The 23,514-nt window shown below is 45.9% G+C and overlaps 1 protein-coding gene across 1 annotated transcript in view; it reads left to right on the plus strand.

The window, feature by feature from the left end:
• Positions 1 to 1,903: 1,903 nt before the first annotated feature.
• LOC109884267 (plexin-B3-like) overlaps positions 1,904 to 23,514 on the plus strand; it is a 203,929-nt gene continuing 182,318 nt past the window's right edge. The window contains 1 exon segment of the mRNA XM_031803673.1: positions 1,904 to 2,135. The gene's annotated coding sequence lies outside the window, so the exon portion shown is untranslated.

Here is a 23,514-nt window from a genome sequence, read left to right on the forward strand (position 1 = left end):
AATTGTGTAGTTGGTCTTGGCTAGTTTAGACTAGCGTGTGTAGAAGAATCCTTTCCTGATGCATGGACACAATGGAGGAGCCCGGATCTACATTCCATGGTTGCCGAGGGAGACGAGCCAGAACACAATGCCTCAGTGTTTCAAAGAGAAGTTCCCCAACACTGTTAGAACACATTCTAGTTGGTGGTATACCACATGGCCTATAGATGCTGTAAAGAGGTTCATTGAACTTGACCAAAACAATGGAATTGCCATGGAAACACGTGAGGGAAAGATCCTGAATCTCCCCATTGCCCCCCAGCAAAATGAGCCAACATTTAGACTATTGTTAAATGGAATCCATTTTTATGTTAAAATGTAGGAACTGGGGTCTACAGATTGACCCCACTGCTGTCTATGGCTCCACACCCACCCTGCCCAGACATCTAGATGTGTGAAAGTTAGTGTATAAGCTAATGATCCTTCATCTGTCATATTTCAAAGATGAAAAAAAAACGCTAATGCGTTATATTCTGCTACATTCATTTCACATTTCCACAAACTTCAAAGTGTTTCCTTTCAAATGGTATCAATAATAAGAATATCCTTGCTTTCAGGTCCTGAGCTACAGACAGTTAGATTTGGGTATGTCAATTTAGGTGAAAATTGAAAGAAAAAAAAAGGCTACGATCCTTAATTAATGTAAGAGTTACCAATCAACTGCTTTACAGCTAAAAACGACTGAATACCACCACTGATTTATGGCTATGCTAACCAGCTCATACAAACGGGAGTTAGCATTTAGCAGTCACTTCTTCTAAACCTGAAAAGGGACAACTTTCACATGTTATATGCAGCGAAAACAGCCAATTATATCCAAAACGGACTTAAGTGACTGCCTGTTACAATACATGAATCATGACGGATTTGAACGAATATCCTTGTTGAATGTGTGCCAGTCTGGTGGACTCATTTTCCGCTGTTGTCAACATCATAAACCAACCCTGTCTGTATTTTGCCCCATAGTTGCACACACATCTGTGTTGTTACCCAACCCATCTTTTGGTCACAAGAATTGATGAGTTCCTCCTCACTGCACCTATCTGGAATCATGGGGATGTCCCTACATAACCATAAACACAACCCTCACCTTTTTTTAATTTTTTAATTTATTTAACTAGGCAAGTCAGTTAAGAACAAATTCTTATTTACAATGACGGCCTAGGAACAGTGGGTTAACTGCCTGTTCAGGGGCAGAACGACAGATTTGTACCTTGTCAGCTCGGGGATTTGAACTTGCAACCTTCCGGTTACTAGTCCAACACTCTAACCACTAGGCTACCCTGCCGCCCTTAACAATTAGGTGGGTCAACTTCAATGGTTAGACACATCCCTACACTAACCATAACATTAACCATAACATTAACCATAAACACAACCCTCACCTTAACAATTAGGTGGGTCAACTTCAATGGTTAGGCACATCCCTACACTAACCATAACATTAACCATAACATTAACCATAAACACAACCCACACCTTAACAATTAGGTGGGTCAACTTCAATGGTTAGGCACATCCCTACACTAACCATAACATTAACCATAACATTAACCATAACATTAACCATAAACACAACCCACACCTTAACAATTAGGCGGGTCAACTTCAATGGTTAGGCACATCCCTACACTAACCATAACATTAACCATAACATTAACCATAACATTAACCATAAACACAACCCTCACCTTAACAATTGTAAAAGGTCAACTTCAATGGTTAGGCACATCCCTACACTAACTATAAACACAACCCTCACCTTAACAATTGTAATGTTAAATTCAATGTTTAGGGACGTCCCAAGGATCCAGAATAACACGGACCCTTTTAAAAACACCCCTGTCCTCTACCACGTGTTGCATTGTGGGTCCTGTCCAACCTCAACTCACCCTAGGAAACTTTTCCTACAGGAGCTCAACCCCGGCAGCTGAAAGCACAGCTACCCACGGAGCTACGCTGTTTTGTGGGCAGGGGTTCGACTCGACCCGCTGACGGTCATTCATCCTATGTAAACACCACACGGACCATCTATGTGGATGACTTGTATTTCTACAAGCGGAGGGTTAACGAAGAGAAGTGTCAGTCTATGAGAGGTAGGTGTTTTCTGTCTACCGGCTGTGGGACATTGATGTGAGTTTAGTTCGTGTGTTGCCCGGTTCCACTAACTTGTTCATGCTGGGCACCTGTAGCATGACACCTGTAGTCATAACATTACAGGGAATTACTAAAACGGTAGGAAGTAAGCTTGTGTTGACGTGTGAAAAAGTGTTTCTTTGGACGTGTTTGGCGAAGTTTACATTGATATGTCGGCACTTGCTGCTATGCCGCACACAAAATAGTTCACATTCTTCCAGGTGTTTGCACAGGGAAATTGGCTAACTCACACCCCCATACACATCAAACTGAACTAACTAGCATCCAATACCAGCTCTGGTGTGTTTTAATGCTACGTAGCTAGTATAAAGTGGTCAACTAGCTAGTTCAAAGCTAACTTTGTGTGTGTGTGAATGGTACCAGTTGGTTTTACTCCGCCTGCACACCTGTCAGTGTTTCTGTGTTGTGGTAAAGCTGAAGAGTTCATTACGGGTTCAGCAGCTACGTTAGTTGCTGAACCCCTAATAATGAACCACGTTGGTGAAACCCTATTCTATTTGTTCTGGGTCATTATTATAGTATTTGTTGGCTATTATTATTTATTATTAGTGAAATGTGGATACCTAGTCAGTTGTCCACCTGAAATGTGTCTTCCTCATTTAACCCAACCTCTCTGAATCAAAGAGGTGTGGGGGGGCTGCCTTAATCAACATCCACGTCTTCTGTGCTCAGGGGAACAGTGGGTTAACTGCCTTGTTCAGGGGAACAGTGGGTTAACTGCCTTGTTCAGGGGAACAGTGGGTTAACTGCCTTGTTCAGGGGAACAGTGGGTTAACTGCCTTGTTCAGGGGAACAGTGGGTTAACTGCCTTGTTCAGGGGAACAGTGGGTTAACTGCCTTGTTCAGGGGAACAGTGGGTTAACTGCCTTGTTCAGGGGAACAGTGGGTTAACTGCCTTGTTCAGGGGAACAGTGGGTTAACTGCCTTGTTCAGGGGAACAGGGGGTTAACTGCCTTGTTCAGGGGAACAGGGGGTTAACTGCCTTGTTCAGGGGAACAGGGGGTTAACTGCCTTGTTCAGGGGAACAGGGGGTTAACTGCCTCGTTCAGGGGAACAGGGGGTTAACTGCCTCGTTCAGGGGAACAGTGGGTTAACTGCCTCGTTCAGGGGAACAGTGGGTTAACTGCCTCGTTCAGGGGAACAGTGGGTTAACTGCCTCGTTCAGGGGAACAGTGGGTTAACTGCCTCGTTCAGGGGAACAGTGGGTTAACTGCCTCGTTCAGGGGAACAGTGGGTTAACTGCCTCGCTCAGGGGAACAGTGGGTTAACTGCCTCGCTCAGGGGAACAGTGGGTTAACTGCCTCGCTCAGGGGAACAGTGGGTTAACTGCCTCGCTCAGGGGAACAGTGGGTTAGGGTTAGTTAGCTAACCCTGGTGGTCCTGTTAGCTAACCCTAACCCTGGTGGTCCTGTTAGCTAACCCTAACCCTGGTGGTCCTGTTAGCTAACCCTGGTGGTCCTGTTAGCTAACCCTGGTGGTCCTGTTAGCTAACCCTGGTGGTCCTGTTAGCTAACCCTAACCCTGGTGGTCCTGTTAGCCAACCCTGGTGGTCCTGTTAGCTAACCTTAACCCTGGTGGTCCTGTTAGCTAACCCTGGTGGTCCTGTTAGCTAACCCTTGTGGTCCTCTTAGTTAACCCTGGTGGTCCTGTTAGCTAACCCTAACCCTGGTGGTCCTGTTAGCCAACCCTAACCCTGGTGGTCCTGTTAGCCAGCCCTGGTGGTCCTGTTAGCCAGCCCTGGTGATCCTGTTAGCCAGCCCTGGTGATCCTGTTAGCCAGCCCTGGTGATCCTGTTAGCCAGCCCTGGTGATCCTGTTAGCCAGCCCTGGTGGTCCTGTTAGCCAACCCTGGTGATCATGTTAGCCAACCCTGGTGATCATGTTAGCTAACCCTGGTGGTTCTGTTAGTTAACCCTAACCCTGGTGGTCCTGTTAGCTAACCCTGGTGGTCCTGTTAGCTAACCCTTGTGGTCCTCTTAGTTAACCCTGGTGGTCCTGTTAGCTAACCCTAACCCTGGTGGTCCTGTTAGCCAACCCTAACCCTGGTGGTCCTGTTAGCCAGCCCTGGTGATCCTGTTAGCCAGCCCTGGTGATCCTGTTAGCCAACCCTGGTGGTCCTGTTAGCCAACCCTGGTGATCCTGTTAGCCAACCCTGGTGGTCCTGTTAGCTAGCCCTGGTGGTTCTGTTAGTTAACCCCAACGTTAGAATGGGCAAAACGAGTGACCTAAGTGACTGAGCGTGGTATGATCTCTACCAGTAGCAAGTGTTGTTTTGGTTCTGTGGCAGGCTGCAGTGCCTCCCTCATTTCTCTCAGCCCAAAATTCCAGTACACGGAAATATAGGCTATATTCTTTTCCTTTGTTGTGCTAACATTACATCAAAACATCATTGTCTGTTTCTGGCTGTGTAAATTGTGCTGACACTGTGTGTGTGTGTGTGTGTGAGAGAGAGAGCCCTTGATCATGCCAACTGCTGAGCACCCCCCCCCCCCTCTCCGTCTCTTGTCAGATTCACCCTCCCCTGTCCCACACATAAAGATGGGAGGGGGGGGGCTTCAGTGTTGATGCGCTCAAGGTGTCATTAAATATGTATGGGGTCTTTTTAATGTATGATGCACAGTTCCCCCTCAGGAGCTCTGCAGGGCTCATCTCGCTCTGTCTGTCTCCATCTCGCTCTGTCTGTCTAGGGAGGACACTTTCATTTTTGGCTGTGGCTGTGAATACAGAGTTTTCGACCCCGCCCGACCAAATATGGATATTCTTTCTCAAAGCTACTGATCCAGATCACGTTCTGGACATTTAAAAAAATATATTTTACACCCCCAAAAAATTCTAACTTAGCTACTGCTCACCAGACCTCCCGTCTCGTTTCTCTTTGCTCACCCTCTTCTGAACCACCTCTCCTTTCTCTTTGCTCACCCTCTTCTGAACCACCTCTCCTTTCTCTTTGCTCACCCTCTTCTGAACCACCTCTCGTTTCTCTTTGCTCACCCTCTTCTGAACCACCTCCCGTCTCGTTTCTCTCTTTGCTCACCCTCTTCTGAACCACCTCCCGTCTCGTTTCTCTCTTTGCTCACCCTCTTCTGAACCACCTCCCGTCTCGTTTCTCTTTACTCACCCTCTTCTGAACCATGACGATGTAGCCAACGTCTCTGCCTCGTATTTCTGAACCACTGAAATCAAAAGCCTGTAGCAGAATGAAGGAACATTCCAGACCTTTTATGAAGGCTACAACTTTCTGCCTGTTGTAACGGATATTGCAGTGGCACAAACAGGAGAGGCACACAGTCCCGACACATTGCATTGGAGCAAAAACAAGAACCTTAAATTGCTAGTTACACTGTGTCTGTGTCTTGATATGCTGTCTAGCTGCATGTAACTCCCCACTTGAGTTTTGCGTTGGGCTAAAAAACTATCACAGAGTTTGTACGAACGTATTGATCATACCGTTTGTGTACAACGTAAATAGCTGCATGTAGCCTAGCTGAAAACAGAACATGAAATCTCCTTACCCTTCCTGAGTCGAGCCCAAAATGTAGTTTTTAGTCCCCCAGCCACTGTGGCGGGTAGATGAAAAAAAGTCCACCAGCCACTCAGATTTTTTTTGCACCATAATTACAGTTGAAGTCGGAAGTTTACATACACTTAGGTTGGAGTCGTTAACTCGTTTTTCAACCACTCCACAAATTTCTTGTTAACAATCTATAGTTTTGGTAAGTCGGTTAGGACATCTACTTTCTGCATGACACAAGTCATTTTTCCAACAATTGTTTACAGACAGATTATTTCACTGTATCACAATTCCAGTGGGTCAGAAGTTTACATACACTAAGTTGACTGTGCCTTTAAACAGCTTGGAAAATTCCAGAAAATTATGTCATGGCTTTAGAAGCTTCTGATAGGCTAATTGACATCATTTGAGTCAATTGGAAGTGTACCTGTGGATGTATTTCAAGGCCTACTTTCAAACTCAATGCCTTTTTGCTTGACATCATGGGAAAATCAAAAGAAATCAGCCAAGACCTCAGAAAAAGAAATTGTAGACCTCCAAGTCTGGTTCATCCTTGGAAGCAATTTCCAAACGCCTGAAGGTACCAGGTTCATCTGAACAAACAATAGTATGCAAGTATAAACACCATGGGACCATGCAGCCGTCATACCACTCAGGAAGGAGACTCGTTCTGTCGCCTAAAGATGAACGTACTTTGGTGCAGAAAGTGCAAATCAATCCCAAAACAACAGCAAAGGATCTTGTGAAGATGCTGGAGGAAATAGGTACAGAAGTATCTACATCCACAGTAAAACGAGTCCTATATCGATCTAAAACCACCATAAAAAGCCAGACTACGGTTTGCAACTGCACATGGGGACAAAGATCGTACTTTTTGGAGAAATGTCCTCTGGTCTGATGAAACAAAAATAGAACTTTGGTCATAATGACCATCGTTATGTTTGGAGGAACAAGGGGGATGCTTGCAAGCTGAAGAACACCATCCCAACCGTGAAACACGGGGGTGGCAGCATTATGTTGTGGGGGTGATTTGCTGCAGGAGGGACTGGTGCACTTCACAAAATAGTTGGCATCATCAGTCAGGAAAATTATGTGGATATATTGAAGCAACATCTCAAGACATCAGACAGGAAGTTAAAGCTTGGTTGCAAATGGGTCTTCCAAATGGACAATGACCCCAAGCATACTTCCAAAGTTGTGCCAAAATGGCATAAGGACAACAAAGTCAAGGTATTGGAGTGGCAACACAAATCCCTGACCTCAATCCTATAGAACATTTGTGGGCAGAACTGAAAAAGTGTGCGAGCAAGGAGGCCTACAAAACTGTCTCAGTTACACCAGCTCTGTCAGGGGTGAATTTTGGCCCATTCCTCAACTTATTGTGGGAAGCTTGTTTTATTTAACCTTTTATTTAACCAGGCAAGTCAGTTAAGAACAAATTCTTATTTTGCCTGTTCAGGGGCAGAACGACAGATTTGTACCTTGTCAGCTCGGGGGTTTGAACTTGCAACCTTCCGGTTACTAGTCCAACGCTCTAACCACTAGGCTACCCCGCCCCAAAGTCTACCTCCAAGCGATTGACCGAAGTTAAACAATTTTAAGGCAATTCTACCAAATACTAATTGAGTGCATGTAAACCCACTGGGAATGTAATGAAGGAAATAAAAACTGAAATAAATCATTCTCACTTCTATTATTCTGACATTTCACATTCTTAAAATAAAGTGGTGATCCTTTTTATCAGGGTTATATGTCAGGAATTGTGAATAACTGAGTTTAAATGTATTTGACTAAGGTGTATGTAAACGTCCGACTTCAACTGTGTGTAGGAATGACGTTTGCTGTAGGTTTGAGCAGCATAGTGGCTATGTGCCTGGTCTAATACATTATCACAGCATGTTGGCTATGTGCCTGGTCTAATACATTATCACAGCATGTTGGCTATATGCCTGGTCTAATACATTATCACAGCATGTTGGCTATGTGCCTGGTCTAATACATTATCACAGCATGTTGGCTATATGCCTGGTCTAATACGTTATCACAGCATGTTGGCTATATGCCTGGTCTAATACATTATCACAGCATGTTGGCTATGTGCCTGGTCTAATACATTATCACAGCATGTTGGCTATATGCCTGGTCTAATACGTTATCACAGCATGTTGGCTATATGCCTGGTCTAATACGTTATCACAGCATGTTGGCTATGTGCCTGGTCTAATACATTATCACAGCATGTTGGCTATGTGCCTGGTCTAATACATTATCACAGCATGTTGGCTATATGCCTGGTCTAATACATTATCACAGCATGTTGGCTATGTGCCTGGTCTAATACATTATCACAGCATGTTGGCTATATGCCTGGTCTAATACGTTATCACAGCATGTTGGCTATGTGCCTGGTCTAATACATTATCACAGCATGTTGGCTATGTGCCTGGTCTAATACATTATCACAGCATGTTTGCTATATGCCTGGTCTAATACATTATCACAGCATGTTGGCTATATGCCTGGTCTAATACATTATCACAGCTGAGCATCATTTGCAAATCATTTTTTATTTTACTGGACTGATGTTCATGCATCTGATGGTATTTAAGAGAACAGGGAACTCTGGGAAAAGTCAAATCATGATGGCCGTGAACTTCAGGTCGATGCTGTAGAAAGATGCTTGCGTGTCGACCCAGTCGATCTAGTTTGTTTTGAGTTCCCAGTTGTATTGAACGCACTGAAGTCAGAAGTCTGCTATTTCCTAGTTGTTTTAGAAACTCTCTCTGCCACCTTCTCCCTCCCGCCGAGGGTACGCCTCTCACGGTCCCTGCTCTCCTTCCTTTCCTCCGGTGAGACTGCCCAGAGAGAGGGGACACCATCTTCCACCTGATGGTGAAACTCGAGTCTCACTGCATCTGCCTCATGCACAAATTCATGTTGTTCCTATGATCAGAGAAAGTGAATCATTAATCAGCGATATACAAATTGGTCTATTTATTTACTAACTTAATCACAGAATTACCTAAACACACACCCAATTAGGTCATATATTGGTTACTGACATGATACACTGAAAAGTACCTAGTGGGCTAAGCCGATATGACGGCTTGGTAGACAAAGGAAAGGGGTGGGGCCACTCCGAGGATTCACTGTAATACAGTCGATAACTACACTCATGAAATGCCGAAACTTTTAACACGAACAGCCACTCATTTGAAAATATATAGCAATTTACATATTTACGAGTGTATGCCTTTGTTGTTCCGATCGCCGGCCTGTCTGCTGCATAGTCAGTCAACAGAAAGCCTCTGGTTTGTCCTTTCGGAGATCAAAGTCTGTCGGAGTTGTAGGTTGTTATAATGGATACTTCAGTATCATGTGTTTTACCAGACTAAAGTAGTTAAACAGCTGCAGCCTGAATAATAGTTGTTTTAGTTTGTAGATTTCTTAGCTATTTCAACGTGGGAATGATCTCCACGTTCTCTGTTCTCTTCCGTTGGTAGAGTTGCCAACCATTTCAACATGCAGGGACATGCAGGGACATGTAGGGACAGCTTCCTTTTTTCTGGACTCTAGAGTAGTTTGAACCACTTCACACGCGACATGTTATGGTCTAGAGTAGTAGCCCGGCGTTATCTGGACTCTAGTTTGTAGATTTCTTAATTAATCGTTCTTGACGTCCAGCTTACCGTGTGTCTCTTTGGTATAAAATGTAAATTGTCACGAGTGGTTTTATACTCTGTGGAAGTTCCATGATGCCTGATGTAATGTCTTTCCCCACAGGGGCGTGGCTACTGACTAGTTAAACTTTATATCTAAACAAGTATCTCGTTTAGAAGGCCGCCATCACATTACATCTTCTCACAAATAGGTTAATATTCATTCATATTTTATACAACCATCAGATGAAAACCCCATAATTGAGAAGTGTACACAACCAAAACCACAGTAATGTGTGTGTCCTGTCCTTCATGAGATCACATGAAACAAATATCGATATGACTGTCCCTTATGCGTCCACGGACCATTCCCTCATTCTCAAAAATAGAAATATTGTTTAAATCTCCAATTTTATGGATTAGGAGTTTTGGCAAGAAGAATGTCTTTGTTCTCTAGACAAACTCCACTTAGGAGAAATGAGATGACCTGTGCTACCACGGTGATGACCAGATGCTGTCGGACTATGAGAGAAAACGTAGTCAGATGAAGAGAGCGTAGCAGTGTTCTCTGGGGTGATCCGTATCTCCGTCAGGGCCAAAACGTCAAGAGACCGAAGGGCAGAAAAATCTGAGATGTGAACTCTTTGATCCTGGACTGCAAACCGGGCAGTTCCAAACCCTGCCAGAGGAATTACACACGCAGTATAAACTCTACAGGGAGAGAACAGGTATATAAAACACACACACGTGGTTGTCAAAGCTACAAAAAGAGCCAAATAAGATCTGAAAATGGCTCGCTAGGAAACTAAAGAGTGGCGCTTTCCTCTTTCTTTCCGCTCTGGCAGAACAAGTCTTTGTTTTGCGATTTAAAGGCCTGATTTGGTGGAGTGCTGCAAAGATGGTTGTCCTTCTGGAAGGTTCTCTCATCTCCACAGATAAGCTCTGGAGCTCTGTCAGAGTGACCATCCGGTTCTTGGTCACCTCCCTGACCAAGGCCCTTCTCCCCCGATTGCTCAGTTTGGCCGAGCGGCCAGCTCTAGGAAGAGTCTTGGTGGTTCCAAAATTCTTCCATTTAAGAATGATGGAGGCCACTGTGTTCTTCGGTACCTGCAATGACATTATTTGATACACTTCTCCAGATCTGTGCCTCGACCAAATTGTGTTTCGGAGCTCTATGGACAATTCCTTCGACTTCATGGCTTGGTTTTTGCTCTGATATGCACTGTCAACTGTGGGACCTTTTTATATAGACAGGTGTGTGCCTTTCCAAATCATGTCCAATCAATTCAATTTACCACAGGTGGACTCCAAGTTGTCGAAACATCTCAAGGATGATCAATGGAAACAGGATGCACCTAACTTATAAAAATGTTGAACAAGTCAAGGGGTCCTAATACTTACCAACTGCATTGTAGCTACCCTACCATAAACAACACAGCAGCAGACCAATCAGCAACGTTTGTTCTCGTCAGGGAAACAATACCCAACATTCTATGCTGGAGCTGAATTCTACTATCTGAAAAGGCAGGTTTTTGTTTGTTTGTTGATGCGACACCTTTTTTTTAATTGTCTGAAAGTTGTTATTGCTGGGGCATTCTGTCCTGTAAAGGGTGTTCGTTTCACTTTCTCTCTCACTCTTCCCCGTTTCTCTCCTTTCCTAACCCCCCACCCCCCCTGCTTTGGCTGGTGTTGTCACTGCTCCCCCTTACTTCCTTCCTCCTTAACTTTCCTTTCCTTCCTTCCTCTGTTCCTCCCCTCCCTCGTCCCTCTCTCTCTCTTCCAGTGTGTGTCTGTGAAGATTATAGGCTGTGTGTTAGACTGAGAGAGAGGTGTTTTTAAGGGGTGTAATAATGTGTGACAGAGAGAGAGAGGGAGGGGTGTGGCAGTGTAATTGGTGCCCGTGTTACACAGCTGTCTCAAAGACAGCGGCATCTGTTTCAATGTGTTTCCCTATATAGGCCTACACACACACACACACACACACACACACACACACACACACAGGCACATGCTCACACACACTGTCATTTAGCTTGTTGTATTCCACTGGTTTGTAAACTGTTCTCTTGTAAAGGCCTCTATTAACCAAACATCAGCCTGTGTGTGTTTTGGACGGTTGAGGAGGCCAGGGTAGTGCTCTGCTGTGGGCCAGGGTAGTGCTCTGCTGTGGGCCAGGGTAGTGCTCTGCTGTGGGCCAGGGTAGTGCTCTGCTGTGGGCCAGGGTAGTGCTCTGCTGTGGGCCAGGGTAGTGCTCTGCTGTGGGCCAGGGTAGTGCTCTGCTGTGGGCCAGGGTAGTGCTCTATATATAGATAGATGCATGTCTCTAGGGTTTCAGACAGTTTTCTGAAGTGACAGTACCTTCCCATAATTGTGCGTACTGTCGTACCATGTGTGTTCGAACCTGTTTTTCGACATTCATCACCAGCTGATTAGTTTCACCAGGCGCTGCAGTTTCTAAATGCTCCACTATACAGATAGCTTATCTTGTTTTGTTGGTATCGAGGTAAACTTTCTAACTTAAAAAAAAAAGCATATCTTCCCCCTCAGGAGGCTGAAAAGTTTGGCATCGGCCCTCAAATCCTCAAATTTCTCCAGCTACTCCTCTGAGACAGTCTTGATTGGCTGTGTCACTGCCAGTACATCACTGGGGCCCAGCTCCCTGCCATCCAGGACCCCTATATCAGAGGGTGGTGAGGACAGCCCAGTACATCACTGGGGCCCAGCTCCCTGCCATCCAGGACCCCTATATCAGAGGGTGGTGAGGACAGCCCAGTACATCACTGGGGCCCAGCTCCCTGCCATCCAGGACCCCTATATCAGAGGGTGGTGAGGACAGCCCAGTACATCACTGGGGCCCAGCTCCCTGTCATCCAGGACCCCTATATCAGAGGGTGGTGAGGACAGCCCAGTACATCACTGGGGCCCAGCTCCCTGTCATCCAGGACCTCTATATCAGAGGGTGTGAAAGGAAAGGCCCGGAAAATTGTTACACTCCAACCACCCAAGTCATAGACTGTTCTCTCTGCTTCTGCATGCCAAGCCATAAGACAAATAGATACACTGACTGTCTGAGTTAACCTTGTATCCTCATTGACCTTTTCATTTTATCTGTATGCGCACTGAGGGGGCCCTAGGCGCACTGACGGGGCCCTAGGCGCACTGACGGGGCCCTAGGCGCACTGAGGGGGCCCTAGGCGCACTGAGGGGGCCCTAGGCGCACTGAGGGGGCCCTAGGCGCACTGAGGGGGCCCTAGGCGCACTGAGGGGGCCCTAGGCGCACTGAGGGGGCCCTAGGCGCACTGAGGGGGCCCTAGGCGCACTGAGGGGGCCCTAGGCGCACTGAGGGGGCCCTAGGCGCACTGACGGGGCCCTAGGCGCACTGAGGGGGCCCTAGGCGCACTGAGGGGGCCCTAGGCGCACTGAGGGGGCCCTAGGCGCACTGACGGGGCCCTAGGCGCACTGACGGGGCCCTAGGCGCACTGAGGGGGCCCTAGGCGCACTGAGGGGGCCCTAGGCGCACTGAGGGGGCCCTAGGCGCACTGAGGGGGCCCTAGGCGCACTGAGGGGGCCCTAGGCGCACTGAGGGGGCCCTAGGCGCACTGACTGGGCCCCAGGCGCACTGACTGGGCCCCAGGCGCACTGACGGGGCCCTAGGCGCACTGACGGGGCCCTAGGCGCACTGACTGGGCCCCAGGCGCACTGACGGGGCCCCAGGCGCACTGACGGGGCCCCAGGCGCACTGACGGGGCCCTAGGCGCACTGACGGGGCCCTAGGCGCACTGACGGGGCCCTAGGCGCACTGAGGGGGCCCTAGGCGCACTGAGGGGGCTCTAGGCGCACTGACGGGGCCCTAGGCGCACTGACGGGGCCCCAGGCGCACTGACGGGGCCCCAGGCGCACTGACGGGGCCCCAGGCGCACTGACGGGGCCCTAGGCGCACTGACGGGGCCCTAGGCGCACTGACGGGGCCCTAGGCGCACTGACGGGGCCCTAGGCGCACTGACGGGGCCCTAGGCGCACTGACTGGGCCCTAGGCGTGTACAGTAAGACACATCTACCTCCATCACTCCAATATCCCTGTCTCCTTCCCCCTATACATATCTACCTCCATCACTCCAGTATCCCCGTCTCCTTCCCCCTATACATATCTACCTCCATCACTCCAGTATCCCTGTCTCCTTCCCCCTATACATATCTACCTCCATCACTCCAGTATCCCCGTCTCCTTCCCCCTATACATATCTACCTCCATCACTCCAGTATCCCTGTCTCCTTCCCCCTATACATATCTACCTCCATCACTCCAGTATCCCCGTCTCCTTCCCCCTATACATATCTACCTCCATCACTCCAGTATCCCCGTCTCCTTCCCCCTATACATATCTACCTCCATCACTCCAGTATCCCTGTCTCCTTCCCCCTATACATATCTACCTCCATCACTCCAGTATCCCTGTCTCCTTCCCCCTATACATATCTACCTCCATCACTCCAGTATCCCTGTCCCCTAAGGTAAAAATCTGTTATTCTGCTCCTGATCAAGGCCGTCATTGTAAATAAGAATTTGTTCTTAACTGACTTGCCTAGTTAAATAAAAATATGGTATTAACTAACCCTGTATATAGTATGGTATTAACTGACCCTGTATATAGTATGGTATTAACTGACCCTGTATATAGTATGGTATTAACTGACCCTGTATATAGTATGATATTAACTGACCCTGTATATAGTATGGTATTAACTGACCCTCTATATAGTATGGTATTAACTGACCCTCTATATAGTATGGTATTGATCTGACCCTGTATATAGTATGGTATTAACTGACCCTGTATAAAGTATGGTATTGATCTGACCCTGTATATAGTATGGTATTGATCTGACCCTGTATATAGTATGGTATTAACTGACCCTGTATATAGTATGGTATTAACTGACCCTGTATATAGTATGGTATTAACTGACCCTGTATATAGTATGGTATTACCTGACCCTGTATATAGTATGGTATTACCTGACCCTGTATATAGTATGGTATTGGAACTGACCCTGTATATAGTATGGTATTACCTGACCCTGTATATAGTATGGTATTGGGACTGACCCTGTATATAGTATGGTATTACCTGACCCTGTATATAGTATGGTATTGGAACTGACCCTGTATATAGTATGGTATTGGAACTGACCCTGTATATAGTATGGTATTGGGACTGACCCTGTATATAGTATGGTATTGGGACTGACCCTGTATATAGTATGGTATTAACTGACCCTGTATATAGTATGGTATTGGAACTGACCCTGTATATAGTATGGTATTAACTGACCCTGTATATAGTATGGTATTACCTGACCCTGTATATAGTATGGTATTGGAACTGACCCTGTATATAGTATGGTATTGGAACTGACCCTGTATATAGTATGGTATTGGAACTGACCCTGTATATAAACTCAGCAAAAAAAGAAACCTCCCTTTTTCAGGACCCCGTCTTTCAAAGATAATTTGTAAAAATCCAAATAATTTCACAGATCTTCATTGTAAAGGGTTTACACACTGTTTTCCATGCTTGTTCAATGAACCATAAACAATTAATGAACATGCACCTGTGGAATGGTCATTAAGACACTAACAGCTTGCAGACGGTAGGCAATTAAGGTCACAGTTATGAAAACTTAGGACACTAAAGAGGCCTTTCTACTGACTCTGGAAAACCACTAAAAGAAAGATACCCAGGGTCCCTGCCTTAGGCATTCTGCAAGGAGGCATCCTAGATCAGCAACATGTTTTTGAATGCAGGCCCAGATCTGTCGGCTGCTCTACCCACAATACCTTGAAACAGTAGAGATCCTTCTGGTGAAGGACTTCTCCTCTACACATCTCGCGATTCATACGCATGCTGGCTGTGTGTGTGTGCCTCCCTCCACTCTCCTTTGTTCTTGGGTTTTAAAGGAGTTAGCAGCTGAGTGTTGAAGGACGGATGAGGATCCTTTTGATACATCTACATGTAACCTACGGGAGAGACATGCTGTGTAGGCCCGTTCTGTATGGACGGGGCGGCAGGGTAGCCTAGTGGTTAGAGCGTTGGACTAGTAACCGGAAGGTTGCAAGTTCAAACCCCCGAGCTGACAAGGTACAAATCTGTCGTTCTGCCCCTGAACAGACAGTTAACCCACTGTTCCTAGGCTGTCATTGAAAATAAGAATTTGTTCTTAACTGACTTGCCTCGTTAAATAAAGATAAAATAAATGGACCTTGCTTTGTGCACGGGGACATTATGCTGAAACAGGAAAGGGCCTTCCCCAAACTGTTGCTACAAAGTTGGATGGACAGAATTGTCTAGAATGTCATTGCTCTAGCTTTAAGATTTCCCTTCACTGGAACTAAGGGGCCCGAACCATGGAAAATAGCCCCAGACCATAATTCCTTCTCCACCAAACTTTACAGTTGGCACTAAGCATTCAGGCAGGTAGCGTTCTCCTGGCATCCGCCAAACACCCATTTGTCCGTCAGACTGCCAGATGGTGAAGCGTGATTCTTCACTCCAGAGAACGCGTTTCCACTGCTCCAGACTCCAATGGCGGCAAGCTTTACACCACTCCAGCTGACACTTGGCGTTGCGCATGATGATCTTAGGCTTGGCCATGGAAACCCATTTCATGAATCTACCAACAAACAGTTATTGTGCTGACGTTGCTTCCAGAGGCAGTTTGGAACTCTGTAGTGAGTGTTGCTATCAAGGACAGACGCTTCTTACGCTCTACGCGCTTCAGCACTCGCCGGGCCCGTTCTGTGAACTTGTGTGGCCTACCACTTCATGGCTGAGCCGTTGTTTCTCCTAAACAGACTCTCTCCCTATCCCAGTCTTTTGTCGCCACTTGCTTCAAGATGTCGTTCACCATTGTTCCTTTACCCAAGAAAGCAAAGGTAACTGAGCTAAATGACTATACCCCGTAGCACTCACTTCTGTCATCATGAAGTGCTTTGAGAGACTAGTCAAAGATCATAACGCCTCCACGGTACCCGACATCCTACTTCCTCCCATCTAGACGAGGAATACTTACAGTACCAGTCAAAAGTTTGAACACATCTATTCATTCCAGGGTTTTTCTTTATTTTTACTATTTTTTTACATTGTAGAATAATAGTGAAGACCTCAACTATGAAATACAGAAGACAGCGCTATTTGGTAAAAGACCAAGTCCATATTATGGCAAGAACAGCTCAAATAAGCAAAGAGAAACGACAGTCCTTCATTACTTTAACACATGAAGGTCAGTCAATCCGGAAAATGTCAAGAACTTTGAAAGTTTTTTTAAGTGCAGTCGCAAAAACCATCAAGCACTACGATGAAACTGTCTCTCATGAGGACCGCCACAGGAAAGACCCAGAGTTACAACTGCTGTAACAGACACATTTCAACATCAACTGTTCAGAGGAGACTGTGTGGTCGAATTGCTGCAAAGAAACCACTACTAAAGGACACCAATAAGAAGAGACTTGTTTGGTCTAGAAACATGAGCAATGGACATTAGACCGGTGGAAATCTGTCCTTTGGTCTGATGAGTCCAAATTTGAGATTTTTGGTTCCAACCGCGGTATCTTTGTGAGACGCAGAGTAGGTGAATGGATCTCCCCATGTGTGGTTCCCACCGTGAAGCATGGAGGAGGAGGTGTGGGGGTGCTTTCCTGTTGACACGGCCTTGAATTCCAAATAAATCACAGACACACTTAACCAGCATGGCTACCACAGCATTCTGCAGCAATACGCCATCCCATCTGGTTTGGGCTTAGTCCCACTCATTTGTTTTTCAACAGGACAATGACCCAACACACCTCCAGGAAGTGTAAGGGCTATTTGATCAAGAAGGAGAGTGATGTAGTGCTTCATCAGATGACCTGGCCTCCACAATCCCCCGACCTCAACCCAATTGAGATGGTTTGGGATGAGTCGGACCGCAGAGTGAAGGAAAAGCAGCCAAGTGCTCAGCATATGTGGGAACTACTTAAAGACTGTACGTGATTCCATATGTGTTATTTCATAATTAGGATGTATTCACTATTATTATACAAAGTAGAAAATAGTAAAAATAAAGAAAAACTGGAAGGATGTGTCCAAACCTTTGACTGGTGCTGTATATATTTATACCACGGAATGAAATATTGCTCATCCTAATATTTGTATATTTCTTAATTCCATAATTTAACTTTTTAACTGGTTGTGTATTGTTAGATATTACTGCACTACTAGAGCTAAAAACACAATTTCACTACTCCCGCAATAACATCTTATGCGGCCAATAAAATGTGATTTGGTTTGATAAACGTTGTTATAAGGCAATAGAACGTGTCGTCAGTCTAGGCGTCCCGCTAGCGGGGCAACTTTCTGCGAAACTGGAGGGTGCACAATTCAAATAAATAATCATAAAATTCTGGATATTAAACATTGAGGTACATACAAGTGTCTTATATCGGTTGAAAACTTAAATTATTGTTAGTCTAAATGCACAGGTTCCCTAAAATGTAATCAAACTATAATATTTCATACGGAAAGAAGTATGTTCAATAGGAAACCGATATTAGCAGGTGCGTCTTGTCTTCCTCGCACGCCCAAACACGAATTTATATGCATACCAATTATATGCATACCCTGGCTTCTGGGCCTGAGAAACAGGCAGTTTACTTTGGGCACATCATTCAGACAGGAAGTGGAGAAAGGAGGACCCTATCCCGAGGAAGTTTTCAGCAGTATCTATGAGTTGTACAGTGTGTATTCCTGCTGGTCACAGTGGGCTCTCTGTTTTACAGTGTGTATTCCTGCTGGTCTCAGTGGGCTCTCTGTTTACAGTGTGTATTCCTGCTGGTCACAGTGGGCTCTCTGTTTACAGTGTGTATTCCTGCTGGTCACAGTGGGCTCTCTGTTTACAGTGTGTATTCCTGCTGGTCCTGGGCTCTCTGTTTACAGCGTGTATTCCTGCTGGTCCTGGGCTCTCTGTTTACAGTGTGTATTCCTGCTGGTCACAGTGGGCTCTCTGTTTACAGTGTGTATTCCTGCTGGTCTCAGTGGGCTCTCTGTTTACAGTGTGTATTCCTGCTGGTCCTGGGCTCTCTGTTTACAGTGTATATTCCTGCTGGTCACAGTGGGCTCTCTGTTTACAGTGTGTATTCCTGCTGGTCACAGTGGGCTCTCTGTTTACAGTGTGTATTCCTGCTGGTCACAGTGGGCTCTCTGATTACACTGTGTTCCTGCTGGTCACAGTGGGCTCTCTGATTACACTGTGTTCCTGCTGGTCTCAGTGGGCTCTCTGATTACACTGTATTCCTGCTGGTCTCAGTGGGCTCTCTGTTTACAGTGTGTATTCCTGCTGGTCTCAGTGGGCTCTCTGTTTACAGTGTGTATTCCTGCTGGTCACAGTGTGCTCTGTTTTTCAGTGTGTATTCCTGCTGGTCACAGTGGGCTCTCTGATTACACTGTGTTCCTGCTGGTCACAGTGGGCTCTCTGTTTACAGTGTGTATTCCTGCTGGTCACAGTGGGCTCTCTGATTACACTGTGTTCCTGCTGGTCACAGTGGGCTCTCTGATTACACTGTGTTCCTGCTGGTCACAGTGGGCTCTCTGATTACAGTGTGTATTCCTGCTGGTCTCAGTGGGCTCTCTGTTTACAGTGTGTATTCCTGCTGGTCTCAGTGGGCTCTCTGTTTACAGTGTGTATTCCTGCTGGTCACAGTGGGCTCTCTGTTCACAGTGTGTATTCCTGCTGGTCTCAGTGGGCTCTCTGATTACACTGTGTTCCTGCTGGTCACAGTGGGCTCTCTGATTACAGTGTGTATTCCTGCTGGTCTCAGTGGGCTCTCTGTTTACAGTGTGTATTCCTGCTGGTCTCAGTGGGCTCTCTGTTTACAGTGTGTATTCCTGCTGGTCACAGTGGGCTCTCTGTTTACAGTGTGTATTCCTGCTGGTCACAGTGGGCTCTCTGATTACACTGTGTTCCTGCTGGTCACAGTGGACTCTCTGATTACACTGTGTTCCTGCTGGTCACAGTGTGCTCTCTGTTTTTCAGTGTGTATTCCTGCTGGTCACAGTGGGCTCTCTGATTACACTGTGTTCCTGCTGGTCACAGTGGGCTCTCTGATTACACTGTGTTCCTGCTGGTCCTGGGCTCTCTGATTACACTGTGTTCCTGCTGGTCACAGTGGGCTCTCTGTTTACAGTGTGTATTCCTGCTGGTCACAGTGGGCTCTCTGATTACACTGTGTTCCTGCTGGTCACAGTGGGCTCTCTGATTACACTGTGTTCCTGCTGGTCCTGGGCTCTCTGATTACACTGTGTTCCTGCTGGTCCTGGGCTCACATGGATTCTTCTCTTTGGATGAAAAGCTAAATGGCCTGTATTATATTGTCCAGAGAGACGTGTTGGTGGTCAGATGGTGAAATAGAAGGACAACAATCTAGATCAGTGTGTTAAGTAGTGCATAGCAGGGATCTATGATAATAGTATTTAATGGTTGTCAGTTCCAGTGTGGTTCTTGACAGGCTGTCAATCTGGAGCCATGATCAGTCTGCTTGATAAGCCATCTGCAACAAAGGAAGCAGCATGCCTTTAATGTGTGTGTATGTGTCCATGCTTTAAAATGTAGTGTCTGCCTCTCAGCTCTCTGAATTGAATGCTATGAGGGTCTACCTAGATTTTAGTTGGGTCATCCATCCTCTGCTATGAAGGTCTAACCACAATACATTGTACACACACACACACACACACACACACACACACACACACACACACACACACACACACACACACACACACACACACACACACACACACACACACACACACACACACACACACACACACACACACACACACACACACACACACACACACACACACACACACACACACACTCACACACAGTCTCTGCCTCAGTCACTGTCTGGATGCATCCCAGATACCAACCAGCCCGGTGTTGTGGTTAACCTATAGCCTCTATACCAGATACCAACCAGCCCGGTGTTGGGGTCAACCTGTAGCTTCTATACCAGATACCAACCAGCCCGGTGTTGGGGTCAACCTGTAGCCTCTATACCAGATACCAACCAGCCTGGTGTTGGGGTCAACCTGTAGCCTCTATACCAGATACCAACCAGCCCGGTGTTGGGGTCAACCTGTAGCCTCTATACCAGATACCAACCAGCCCGGTGTTGGGGTCAACCTGTAGCCTCTATACCAACCAGCCCGGTGTTGGGGTCAACCTGTAGCCTCTATACCAACCAGCCCGGTGTTGGGGTCAACCTGTAGCCTCTATACCAGATACCAACCAGCCCGGTGTTGGTCAACCTGTAGCCTCTATACCAACCAGCCCGGTGTTGGGGTCAACCTGTAGCCTCTATACCAGATACCAACCAGCCCGGTGTTGGGGTCAACCTGTAGCCTCTATACCAGATACCAACCAGCCAGGGCCCTCTCCGAAAAGGCATCCTGTTCCCCTATGGGCCCTGGTCAAAAGTAAAGCCCTGCACAGGCATTCATTTTAAGCCCTACCTCATGCCTGAGAGTCTCTGTCTCTGATCCAGTGCCTTAGACCACTGCGCCACCCGGGAGGCCCGGGGCATTGATTTAAGCCCTACCTCATATGCCTGTGACGTTCAGGCCCTACCCCGATTTGCTTTTGTCAAATTTAAGGCACCGTTAGTAAATCTCCTCTCTGTCACTTGATCTCTGCGCAGGCAGATCGCTCTGCATGGTTTCTGCTCATGGGGGTTTGGAGTCTGAGTAACCATAGCAACGGCTCCACTTGGGCTGCTCAATGAAGAGACATGAGATCCGTTAGCTACTTTTCATCGCTCTAAACTCAGACAGATTTGTACCTTGTCAGCTCGGGGGTTTGGACTTGCAACCTTCCGGTTACTAGCCCAACGCTCTAACCACTAGGCTACCCTGACGGCTGCGTGGTCCGATGGTGTTTATATTTGCGTACTGTTTGTTGAGGTGAACCTGGTACCTTCATGGGTTTGGAAATTGCTTCCAAGGATGAACCAGACTTGTGGAGGTCTACAATTAATTTTTCTGACGTCTTGGCTGATTTTCTTTTGATTTTCCCATGATGTCAATCAGAGGCACTGAGTTTGAAGGTAGGCCTTGAAATACACCCACAGGTACACCTCCAATTGACTCAAATGATGTCAATCAGAAGCTTCTAAAGCCATGACATCATTGTCTGGAATTTTCCAAGCTGTTTAAAGGCACAGGCAACTTAGTGTATGTAAACTTCTGACCCACTGAAATTGTGATACAGTGAAATAATCTGTGAAAGTGAATAAACTTACTTGTGTCATGCACAAAGTAGATGTTCTTACCGGCTTACCAGAACTATAGTTTGTTAACAAGAAATGTGTGGAGTGGTTGAAAAACGAGTTTTAATGACTCCAACCTAAGAGTACATAAACTCCCGACTTCGTGTGTGTGTTTATTTTTCATTGACCAAGTAAACTTTTAGTACAATAGGTGCGTCTCTCTTCAATTTCATTCGAAGGGCTTTATTAACAAGGTGCGTCTCTCTTCAATTTCATTCGAAGGGCTTTATTAACAAGGTGCGTCTCTCTTCAATTTCATTCGAAGGGCTTTATTAACAAGGTGCGTCTCTCTTCAATTTCATTCGAAGGGCTTTATTAACAAGGTGCGTCTCTCTTCAATTTCATTCGAAGGGCTTTATTAACAAGGTGCGTCTCTCTTCAATTTCATTCGAAGGGCTTTATTAACATAAGTTAACATTGTCAAAGCAGGTGAAGTAGATCATAAACACAGATAAATAAACAATCAAAATTAACAGTAAACATTACACAGAGTTTTCAACACAGTAAAGACATTACAAATGTCATATTATATATATATATATATACAGTGTTGTAACGATGTACAAATGGTTAATGGTACACAAGATAAAATAAATTAGCATAAATATGGGTTGTATTTACAGTGGTGTTTGTTCTTCATTGGTTGCCCTTTTCTCGTGGCAACAGGTCACAAATCTTGCTGCTGTGATGGCACACTGTGGAATTTCACCCAGTAGATATGGGAGTTTATCAACATTGGGTTTGGTTTCGAATTCTTTGTAGATCTGTGTAATCTGAGGGAAATATGTCTCTCTAATATGGTCATACATTGGGCAGGAGGTTAGGAAGTGCAGCTCAGTTTCCACCTCATTTTGTGGGCAGTGAGCACATAGCCTGTCTTCTCTTGAGAGCCATGTCTGCCTACGGCAGACATTTCTCAATAGCAAGGCTATGCTCACTGAGTCTGTACATAGTCAAAGCTTTCCTTAAGTTTGGTTCAGTCACACAGTGGTCAGGTATTCTGCCGCTGTGTACTCTCTGTGTAGGGCCAAATAGCATTCTAGTTTGCTCTGTTTTTTTGTAAATTCTTTCCAATGTGTCAAGTAATTATCTTTTTGTTTTCTCATGATTTGGTTGGGTCTAATTGTGCTGCTGTCCTGGGGCTCTGTAGGGTGTGTTTCTGTTTGTGAACAGAGCCCCAGGACCAGCTTGCTTAGGGGACTCTTCTCCAGGTTCATCTCTCTGTAGGGGATGGCTTTGTTATGGAAGGTTTGTGAATCGCTTCCTTTTAGGTGTCTCTTGCTGTCGTTGCCTCTCTCTCTGTCTCTCTCAATTCAATTCAATTCAAGGGCTTTATTGGCATGGGAAACGTGTTAACATTGCCAAAGCAAGTGAGGTAGATAATATATAAAGTGAATATATATAAAGTGAAATAAACAAATGAACAGTAAACATTACACATACGGAAGTTTCAAAAACAATAAAGACATTACAAATGTCATAATAAATATATATATATATACAGTGTTTTAACAATGTACAAATGGTTAAAGGACACAAGATAAAATAAATAAGCATAGATATGGGTTGTATTTACAATGGTGTTTACTGTTCATTTTGATTTCTCTGCCTCTCTTTCTCTGCCTCTCTTTCTCTGCCTCTCTCTCTCTGTCTCTCTCTGTCTCTCTGTCTCTCTGTCTCTCTCTCTCTCTCTCTCTGTCTCTCTCTCTGCCTTTCTCTCTCTCTCTGCCTCTCTCTCTCTGTCTCTCCTCTCTGCCTCTCTCTCTCTCTGTCTCTCTCTCTCTGCCT

The sequence above is a fragment of the Oncorhynchus kisutch genome, linkage group LG24 (assembly GCF_002021735.2).
Source record: "Oncorhynchus kisutch isolate 150728-3 linkage group LG24, Okis_V2, whole genome shotgun sequence".
Lineage (NCBI taxonomy): Eukaryota > Metazoa > Chordata > Actinopteri > Salmoniformes > Salmonidae > Oncorhynchus > Oncorhynchus kisutch.